The sequence below is a fragment of the Dipodomys merriami genome, unplaced genomic scaffold, assembly GCF_024711535.1.
Source record: "Dipodomys merriami isolate MVZ:Mamm:240054 unplaced genomic scaffold, mDipMer1.0.p SCAF_209, whole genome shotgun sequence".
Classification (NCBI taxonomy): Eukaryota; Metazoa; Chordata; class Mammalia; order Rodentia; family Heteromyidae; genus Dipodomys; species Dipodomys merriami.
The window spans coordinates 837,166-848,289 of record NW_027203482.1 but is presented as its reverse complement, the minus strand read 5'-3'; the positions used below and the strand labels follow the sequence as shown (position 1 = coordinate 848,289).

The 11,124-nt window shown below is 35.1% G+C and overlaps 1 pseudogene; it reads left to right on the top strand.

Annotated features, from left to right (window-relative positions):
• The first annotated feature begins 1,777 nt into the window (after positions 1-1,777).
• Positions 1,778-1,874, top strand: LOC138833488 (U6 spliceosomal RNA; annotated as a pseudogene).
• Positions 1,875-11,124: the final 9,250 nt, after the last annotated feature.

Sequence of the window (11,124 nt, the reverse complement as noted above, 5' to 3'; positions counted from 1 at the left end):
AGTAGACCAATTATGGATCTATCCTTCAAGGAACCATTTTTTGGCCCACTTATGTTGGAATAAAATCTTTCATTAATCATAGGGGAGGGGTATTAAAAATAATCTTATGACACTTTGTGAAATTGTTCACTCATATGGGCTGGTCATCTATAAGTTGAATGTTTTAATTACAGTACTTTCTCTCAAATTTTGTTATTTCATTCTTCATTTTAAGTTGCCTTGCATTCCACAATTGCTTACTGCTAATTCCTGCATCTCAAGTAATTGGGGCCCTGAAATATAGGAAATGAGAAATTGAGATTGGTCTTCAATTACTATGTGCTGAAATGTTGCATGGGCCTTGGTGAGAAGTCTTGCCCCTGTTATCTGATGATGCAGGTAACTGGGACCTGGGATCCTAGGACCCATGGGGACTGCAGAAGAATAATGTTTTTTTTAGATATCTCAGCAAAATTTGGGTATAATCAATAGGAATGCTTCTGAAATATGGAGAAAAACAGTTTGGGACAAGAGAGTTAAAACAATAGACAGAGCAGCAGAGTAAAATACATTATAGATTAGAGGAAAACATTGTTTTTTTACCATGTGGATTTAGAAGACCAAGAACAGTTAGGATGTATCACAAGTTTATACTATAGACATTGCATTGATACTTTTTATATTCTAATATATATTTTAAACCTAATTATTTATATTCCAATTCTATTTATTGGAATAAATAAATATAAATTTATTTGTCAAATTATCAACTAATTCTAGTAAGTTTTACTGTGTGAAATATAAAATCAGCACATATAAATATAAAATATGTAACTATATATAATATAATTAAAAGGCACAGGTTTGCATTGTTCTGTTGTAGTTACTGTATCAAACGCAACTCTGTTTTAAAGTATTATTCCATTATCTCTACCTTAGTGTTTGATAGAGTTAGACCTAAAGCTTTACCATTTTTATATTTACAGCATGGAGGCAAGAGGAAACACTGTGATTAAAACATTATCAATTTAATGCCTAATAACGAGGAGAAACATATGAACTTCTCCTGCAACTATGAAAATATTTGGTGATAAAAAGGCAGTAGTGTAAGTTCCTGCCTGGTTGGATAGTAGACAGGCCAGGACATTAAGTAATCATGCATATGAACAATTTTTTCACCTTCTTGGCTTTAGCTACTTTTGAAATGGAAGGTATAATAAACAATTATATTTTGATAAAATACCTTCTAGTCTGAACAGTTCTGTTTGAACTGTTCATCTCTCTATGATCCCTTGTAACCAAGATTAGTTTTGTTCTAGTAAGACAATCTATGCTGTCAGGGTAAGATATTCTGGTTGATCTGTTCCCACATGGAAGAAGGGTGAAGGCTCAGGTAGACATTTGTGCCAGTAACACCTCATTTGGGAAAATATCAGCTGAAGAAGTTTAGAAGTAGCTCTTAAGCAATGCTTACTTTGAATCCATTATGTCCACATAGCTAACACAGTTGGATAAATTATTACTTGAAAAAGCCATCACCTTTGGACCTATCTATAAATAATTGAGAGTACGATCAAATTCCAAATAAAAAGACTTAAGATAGTCATTGACAAAAAAAATTGCAAATGTGAGCAATTGATCGATCAATATAATTTTTCTACTATTCACAGAATTTTATGGAAATAAGATCGATAGCATTGTTCGGAACAATACGGTTTCCTTGTTACAAGTAGGCACCCATAGATATAGGCTTGTATAAAGATTGCATCATTAACTACTTAAATTTAGAGGATACTACATGCTTCAGCAGCACGAATACTCAAATTACAATGCAGAGATTAACATGGCACTTGCACAAGGATAATATGAAAATTTGAGAAGTATTCCATATGTTTCATTCTTCAGATGCAAGAAATGAAAAACAGTTATTAAAAAGTTGATTACAAAATTACAACTGTAACAATACACGTAATTCATATAATTAAATTTAGTTTGACATCAGTGTATTAAATATTCACCTCAGGAAGGCGTTTACATAGCATAAACTTTACAAAACTTTTCAAATTAGACAACATTGTCATTTTATCCTAAAGAAAATAATATTAAGACCTAGAAAAAAAGGAATCAAACTGTTTCTATATGGAATGTAATCATAAAGGACACATTAATGAACCTAAATATTATAAAATAATGTAGAATTCAAAGTATATTTAGGAGAAAATAAAATAAATTATGAACATTATGCAAACATAGAATATAGGATATTGTCAAATATACTTTTTCAGACAAGCACCAGAAATATTTTAGTTTCTGTACTACTCATTTCAACAGGTAAGTTAAAATTGTTTCTGATTAAAAAATTCACAAACTCTGAAGAAATCATTATACATGTATACAAAAACTATTGAATACATTTTGACATCCAATGCAGGCAATTCACTTGGAAGAATTCTGCAGAATCCATGAATTTTTACAGTAAAATATTGGTGTTGCCGGGCACATGTGGCTTATGCCTATAATGCTAGCTACACAAGAGGCTGAGATCTGAGATCATGGTTCCAAGGCAGCCTGGGAAGGAAAGTCTGTGGTACTCTTATCTCCAATAAACCACTAGAAAACTGGAAGTGGAGCTGAGGCTCAAGTAGTAGAGCTCTCATCTTGAGCTGAAGAGCACAGAGATAGCTCCCAGGCCCAGAGTTCAAGCCCCATGACAGACCAAAATAAAATATATTGCTCTTATTTGGATTGTGTAAATATTTTGTAGGGACACAAAAGATCGACTTGCATTTTTGAAAATTAAGAAACTGAACCCGACCATTAGGACACAGGTGAACAATTTGTACAGCCTTCCACAACTTCATAGAAGTAGTGATACCTACTTATCCTTTTGGCAATATCAAGTGCAAGTTTTTCTATGTTGTTTTCCAGGCCTGGTTTTATATAATGGTTCAACAGAAGGAGATCCAGCGTATCTTTGCTAGCTCAATTCTCAGCAGCAAGATGTAAGGGGGACAAGAGGCCTTTAGTTGGGCATTGGTATTTGGATCATGATGAAGTAATAAAGAAGTCACTCTGGTATTATTCCACGTATATGCACTGTGCAGCGGTGTCCAGTCATCTACAGTTATTGCATGTGCCGCTTGAGATACCAACTCACTGACAATGTCTAATTGTCCACTGTACGCTTCTCGATGAAGAGGGGTATACTCATCGTCATCCCTACTATTCACATGAGTGGCCTTTTGGGAAAGAAGTCTCCGCACTGTAGTAAGCCGAATATTTTTGGCAGCCCATTGAAGAAATTTGCTTGGATCCTTCTCCATTTTTTCTTGCAATTGATGTCATTCGTTATTTTTTCATCTTGTTCTTCATATTCCTAAAAATTGCCTAACCAGAAACTTTGAGTGCCAGTGGGAATGAGGTGTCCATGTATTTTCCTAATAGTTCACATTGGTTGATCTGGACAGAAATATCCAAGGATTTTTCTGCAACTGTTTATTCACCATGATTTATTTTCTCTTTTTCCAATTTTACTATTCGAAATTATTCTAACTGGAAAGTAGGGAATTGATGGAGAGCAGCGGAAAGATGTTCCTCCGTACTCAAATGTACACACTGAAAATGAGGACCAGTGATCTCTTCATGTGCAGCTTATTCTAGGAATGAGAAATTAGGAAATAACGCCTTCTATATAAATGATTTGGGAAATGGCAGAGCAAAAACTGAAATGATGCAACCAAAAAATATGAAAGCAAAATAAATCAGGATAATTATGGAGCAATCATATTATCTATGAGAACCAAGAAAGGGAGAGAGAGAGACAGATGATGTGCAATGACCTAGCTAGCGACAAAATCCATGCCTCTGATCAATTTATAGAGCAAACAAAATTTTATTTTTTAAAAAAGATGGGAATAGAATTCATGTATTTACTTGAAATTAGTAAATACATTTATAGTAGCCTACATAAAGAGACATAACTTTGACCAAATTACAGACAATAAACTAATTCCTTGATAATTCTAGCAACAGATCTGACTGAAATCAGGTGAATCACACTTTTCCTATATAATGAAGAAATAGAAAGGTAGTAAAGTAGCTAGAGAAGGCAGGGAGATTGTATCTGTGACAAAACTTTGTGAAAATTGTTATTGAGGATTTCTTACTGGTGTTCCACTTGCATTGGAAACATGATTCTGAACTATTGATTTCTGATTCTGAATTATTGATTTGATCATTATATTCTCCAAGAAGAAAAATGAGAATTGATAGTTAAGGACTACTAATACATTTTGACCTTCTCACTAAGCACTTTCAATTATTGAAATCACATGAAGACAATAGACAGGCCTACTTTTTAGATGAAAGCACGTGTCTTTAAAAAAAAACAAGGAATGTATGTAGTCATACAAAGGACTTCTATTTTACCAATGCCTCATACATTTTTCTAATGTTGGGTAACAATAAATAATGGATCTATTAGAAAGCTCTTAAGGCTCATATGTTCAATAGTGAGTTCTCTTACACTATAATATGGTATTTTTTGTGTATGGTCTTAAGAATAATTTACATTACTAACTTGAATTTCTGACAGAACAGTATCATCACTGTACATCTTGCTTCTATTCTCTCAGTTTTAAATTACTATTTAAGTATGTGCATTAGATAATTATAGAGGAAAAAGTAGAAGCCACACTGATGGCTTATGTCTTTAGTAGTAGTTAATCAGAAAGATGAAATCTGAGGATTGTGGTTTGAAAGCAGACCAAGAAAAAAAAAAAGTCCATTAGATTCTGATTTGAATGTAACCAGAAAAAGCTAGAAATGGAGCTGTGGTACAAGCAGTAAAATGCTAGCCTTGAGAAAACTGAAACAAAAAATAAATTCTGGGACAAAGCCAGGCCCTGAGTTCAAGCCCTAGTATTAGCACCAAATGAATTAATAAGGTAATCAATTTATTAAAAATAAATTAAGTGGTCACATTTGGAGAGGCAGGTAAAATGTAACATGGGTGGTGATGGTTCATGTATTATTTTGTAATAAGGCATATTATCATTTGTACAAATCACTAATATTTTATTTGAACTTTTTTGTACAATAAACCCTGAATTTAGCATGCATGTATATGTGTATGTACATGTGCGAACATGTGTATACATGTATATGTGTGTGTGTGCTGTTGCAATGTTGCTTGCCAATGTGGACATGGTGAGGCTGAAAAGAGCTAATTGTGTTGCAATGTTATTTATCAGTGTTCTGTCATGTCATTTCAGTGGAACCACCCTTCTGTACATATTATTTGTCTACTAAAAAAGTCATCATAATCAAAGCATTTACAGCATTAAGTTAGAGAAAGAGACCGCTTTCAGCTCTTATAGTATGTGAGGTAAGAAGCTACGGACATAATTAGGTAGTAAGTTATTGCTGTAAGATGATTGTCAGTACAAAATTCATATTTGAACTCTTAAATTGGTTATACTTTTAAGATACACTCATGGAGTGATTTGGACCGACTTGACCAAGCAGGTATTACTCTCTGGTTATTCCTGTGAAACACAAGTTGGATAAACTCTTTCCGGATTTCTGTAGAGAATCACTTTCTTTGCAAGACCATATCTATTCGCACTAAGATTTAATCAAACCCATATTACGTTTCAATATCCCATCTTATAGACAAAATAAGTATTGTCGATATTCTTGTTAGATATTCCTTCCAAAAACGAACAAACAAAAAGGATGTGTCATGTCCCGATTGTGTATGCATTTGAAGGTGTTTTGTACATGCACAGGGATCTTTACCAATGGCTCTTTTGTGGGAGTAACTATGACAACTTTAACAAATAAGGCTTTTTGAATATCGTTTCCAATATACATAACATCCCAGAGGAAGTCTTGCAATTTCTGAAAGTTCTTTGAATATTTTAATATTATTTCAGTTCATTAACTATAGAGCTAAATTTTCTGAAATAAATATTGTTAAGATCTGAAAATGTAAGTGAGCATATACGCTTTTTTATGCATCATTTTATGAAAACCCAGTTTTTATGAAAATAAATGTAATAGAATAAAAGAATGTAAGTGAATTGGGTAAGCTAATTATTAGTATAACTTTGTTTTCTATTAACAGTTCATTGAATGTACATGATGCAGTTAAATTAGTTCCTATGTGTCTCTGTACTTCAGTTAGTTTTAGAATCTTTATAGTTATGAGTGAATGTTTAGTATAAATAAAGGTCTTTTTAAATGACTAGAATTAACCTTGTGTTTTGTGTCCTACTCCCAAGAAAATGAGTTATTTTTAAGTGTTAATAGTTTATCATTTTCATTATCATTATCATAGGGAATCATTATCATTATCATAGGGAATTTAAAAATGCAGTAGTATTGATGTCTTTTAAAACCAATTGTATTCACAAGTTGGAGATTCTTTAATTCATACTTAGGTCTTGGTGCCTATGATTTTTAACCTCATTCCTAACATTAATATGTCAGACTGCATTTTTGTGTATATGAAAGGTAAAATATTTATCTGGGGTGAAAAGTGATTTTTATATCAGTTTTTCTTTAATAACATTATAAAGTAGTATATTTCTCTCAAAATGTTAGGTATAAAAAGCAATCAAAATACTTCTAATGGTAAACAATTTAGGTGAGCTACAATGTGGAAACGATTGCTCCAAAAGACCTGCAGTCTGTTTCCATCAGGAATTGGGCAGGTCATTCTTTCAGTAAGACTGAGTTAACCAGAGATGTGGTCCCCAGGCAGTGCAGTGTTGAGTGAAGGGATAAAATATGATTTCTAGTATTTTGAGCCAGAAATCAAGAATGTTATAGTTTAGCAGTTCCTTTCACCAGGGAGGTATAACTTGATTATGAACTTGGAGTTTTCATATTACAGTTACTTATTTTCTTTTTTTGTTGTTGTTGGTCATGGGGCTTGACCTCTGGGCTTGGGTGTTGTCCCTGGTCTCTACCACTTGGACCACAGTGCCACTTCCAGTTTACTAGTGGTTTATTAGAGATAAGAGTCTCACCGTCTGTCCTGCCCGAGCTGGCTCTGTACCACAATCCGCAGATCTCAGCCTCCTGAGTAGCTAGTATTACAGGCGTGATCCACCAGTGTCCGGCTTAGTTACCTATTTTCTAACAAAGATAAAGTGAAATATTATTAGAGTGTGCACAATAATTTTGGGAAATTTTCCTAGAATTAGTAGACTGAGTGCTGGTATTTAGTTATAAAATAGAATGAGGTTATTTGATATGGTGGGAATGGACCGCAGCCTAACACTTACCGTGTGTACAATGTTGTACTAGTAATTACAACTCTGAAGACTTACATATCATCATCTTAGAATTAAAAATAGAAGTATTTCTACTTTATGGGATTATTGTAAGGATTAAATTAGATACCAAAGCTAAAGTACTTGGAAAAACAATCATAGTTTGATATTTTCTACTTGTTATTGTATCATGTGATATATTCAAATATTTGTACTGTGATTTTATATTGTGTCTATTTAGGATAGGCAAAGTGATGTATTGATATTCATTGTGTTGTTCACTTTTCTGTTATTATGAGAACAATACCTGCAAAGAAAATTTCTGAGAAGGAAATTATCATATTGATTCATGGGTTAAGATCAGATGTCTCCATTGTTTTTCATTATATTTTTAGTAAATAGTTGTACGAAGGGTTTTCCATTCAATGAATTAGTTTTTAAGTATGATGGATCTTTACATAAATTTCTCACATCCTTCCAAACCTCACCCCACTTTCATTTTTTCCTAGTTTCATACTATCTGCATTGAATATTATGGCTTCACTCTCTACCTCCGTAAGTCTCTTTAATCCTTCCCTTTGACTTCCCCTCATATTTTCCAAGTGATAATTTCCTGGTATTCATTTTGTTGGATTAAAAGTTCAATTTTATAAGAAATTACACCTTTTAAATACTCCTCTGCAAATAGCATGCTTTGATTAATACTGTTGTTTAAGTTGCATAAAATTCTGGCTTCCAAATAAGCGTCCTTTGTGTGTCTGGCTCTGACGTCGTTTACTTAACATAATTTTAGATCTATCCATTTGTTTGCAAATGCTGTAACGGTCTTTATAATGGATGGGTGCAATCCAATTATGTATATGTGCAACACTTTCTCCAACCATCCCTCCGCTAAAGGGCGTCTGGGCTGATTCCATAAGTTCTCTATGGTGAATAGTGCAGTAGAGAACATGACTGTGAGATTATTTTACTATAACCTTTGGGAAGAATTCACCACTGTTTTTCTGGGAGCAACCCTCTAACCAATTTTCCAGAATAAGCACATCCCTTCCTTCATCTCCACCAAAGGATTTTCAAGTTCTCAAAAACACACTACCCCCTACAGGTCTGAATCAGCTAAAACCACATTGTGTCCATATTCTTTGTTGTTGTTGTTGTTGTTTTCTGTCCAGTCGAGGGGCCTGAACTCTGGGCCTGGGCGCTGGCCCTCAGCTTTTCTGCTCAAGGCTAGCAATCTACCATTGGAGCCACAGCGCCACTTCCAGCTTTCTTCTTTTTGCTTATGTGGTGCTGGGGAATCAAACACAGGGCCTCTTGCATGCAAGGCAAGAGCTCTACCACTGAGCCACTTTCCTAGCCCCGAAGTGCCCATATGCTTTTAATACACTTTTCATAATTTTACACATAATTTAGTGAGAATCTTCTATGTACTTTCCTAATGTGGTCATGAGGGATATGACAATAGAGTAAAAATAGGAGATATGGAATTTAATTAGCTACTATCATATTTAAAATAATTTTCAGCTCTCATAGCATCACTTACTATTATTTTAATCTTTATTTGATTACTTCTCCTATCCCCTAAATTATAGCATGATTTAACTACAAAGGCAAAAATGTGTGGTTTGACTTTGACACTCATGTGTGAGGATGCAAAATATGGGCAAATAAAGGGATTGGAATTAATAGCCATTATCCATTTTGTTAAATGGTTTTCTCAAACTGATTCTCACAATTCATATTTCATTCAACAAGAAACGTGACTATTCCCTATGCTTTGCTCCTCATTAAACTTGTTTCCATGTTATTTTGTAATGAAGGATGATTTCATAAATCTACTGTAGATACAAAAATACATTAAAATATTTCTATATGTATACATTGATATAAATATACACACATATATCATAAAAGTTATAATGATAAAGTTTAACTTCTGTAACTGTACAATTTACTAAATTATTAAAAAACATGGATGGCTCAGGCCTGGGATCCTGGTTACTCAGGAGGCTGAGATCTGACGATCTTGGTTTGAAGCCATCCTGGGCAGGAAAGTCCATGAGCCTCTTATCTCCAAACAACCAACAGAAAATCAGAATTGGAACTGTGGCTCAAAGTAGTAGAGTAATAGCCTTGAGAGAAAAGACTCAGAGATATCACCCAGGCTCTTAGTTCAAGAACTAAAATCTACCCCCAAAAAGCATTTAATTTACACCTGTGTAAGTAGAGTATTTCTTTCACCCAAATGCACATCCATGCTCATTGCAAGGTAACTCTGTCTTATCTGGAGTACCACATAATATTATCACATAAGTAGAAAGCATTGCAACATGGGTAAACTCTATCTCTCTCATGGATTTTTCTCCACTCAATATTCAAATCTTGCAATTATTCCAATTATTTAAAGTCATAGTTTTTTTTCTTTAATACCCATATTAGAATTTCAATTGAGTGTCTTGTGTCTTCTAAATGGATGTTCTTACGACTTTGGCATGCCCCCAGCCCTAAATTATCCTGATTAACTTTCAGATTTAATCTTGCTTCCTACTTGTGTATGATCGTGGGCTCAGTCTACTTGGTGTTATTCTTCCTGGAATTTAGAATAACTGGTTCCTGGCATTGTGTACAGATCTTTCGGTCCAGTCTGAGCTTTAACCACTATACTCACCACAGTAGGCTCCAATGTAGTCAGGATTTTCATAAGCTTATCATAGCTATTTTTTTTGAGTCCGGTCTTGGGGCCTGAACTCTGGGCCTGGGCGCTGTCCCTCAGCTCTTCAGCTCAAGGCTACCACTCTACCACTTGAGCCATAGTGCCACTTCTGGCTTTTTTCTTTTTGCTTATGTGGTGCTGAGGAATCAAACCCAGGACCTCATGCATGCAAGGCAAGCACTCTACCACTGAACCATCTTCCCAGCCCCTATTATAGCTATTTTTATAAACCTTTGAATTTCCTGCTGGTTCTTGAGTACTGAGTTAATTTGGTTTTGCTTGGGTTGTTTTGTTTCTTTTGAATGTATGTGTTGAGTTGTTCCTCATTTTTCCTTTTGTTTCTTTCACTCAAGTTCTTACCTATAGTGCTGAGAAACCAAATCTTCTTTCTCAAGATAGTCAAGGTAAAAAATATTTATTCCAAAACAATTCCAGTAACATTTAAACACCTTCAGGAATTTCAAGAAGATGGCAGAGGAGAACCTGGTGGCTAAACAAGCTCTTGCAGAGAAAGCAGTTCTAATGTTCCAGTGAACAGTCCTAGGCACACCAAGTGTGCATCACAGTACAGAGAGTTTGGCCAGAGAGGGAAAATCCAGGTAAGGAGACAGATGTGAGCATTTTCTGGCAGCCATGGCTGCGGCGGCTGTGGCGGCTGTGTTGGCACCCATAGCCACCATACCTACAACCCAGAGAGTTTGGGACAAAGGTGCCAGATGCAGCTGGTGAGCAGATTTTACTCAACACCAACAAGAACTGACAAATAGCAGATATCTTCATCCTGCAGATAGCAGAACATAGGCTACCCAGGAACCAACACTCCCGCATGAGTACAAAACTAACATTCTCACTGCTTCTCAAAGGAAGCAGAGGAGGGAAGGCCACTCCTCCCCCCAACAGCGGAGATCTCCATCTTTGATACAGACAAAGGCCTGGCTAAGTAACTAGCTCCAACTCAGTCCTTTGATAAAAACAAAAGAGTCATTTAGCGAGTCACAAGTACCTACCCTGACCTGCCATTCTGAAGTCCACAACCAGGCAGAGAAAGCTACACGCCCGAAGGAGTGGCTTTCTTCACTGGGTAAAAAGAGCCAGAGGCTGCCCCTCTCTACAGCAGCCCTGACAATCAATTGAAACTCAGTAAACATAAAC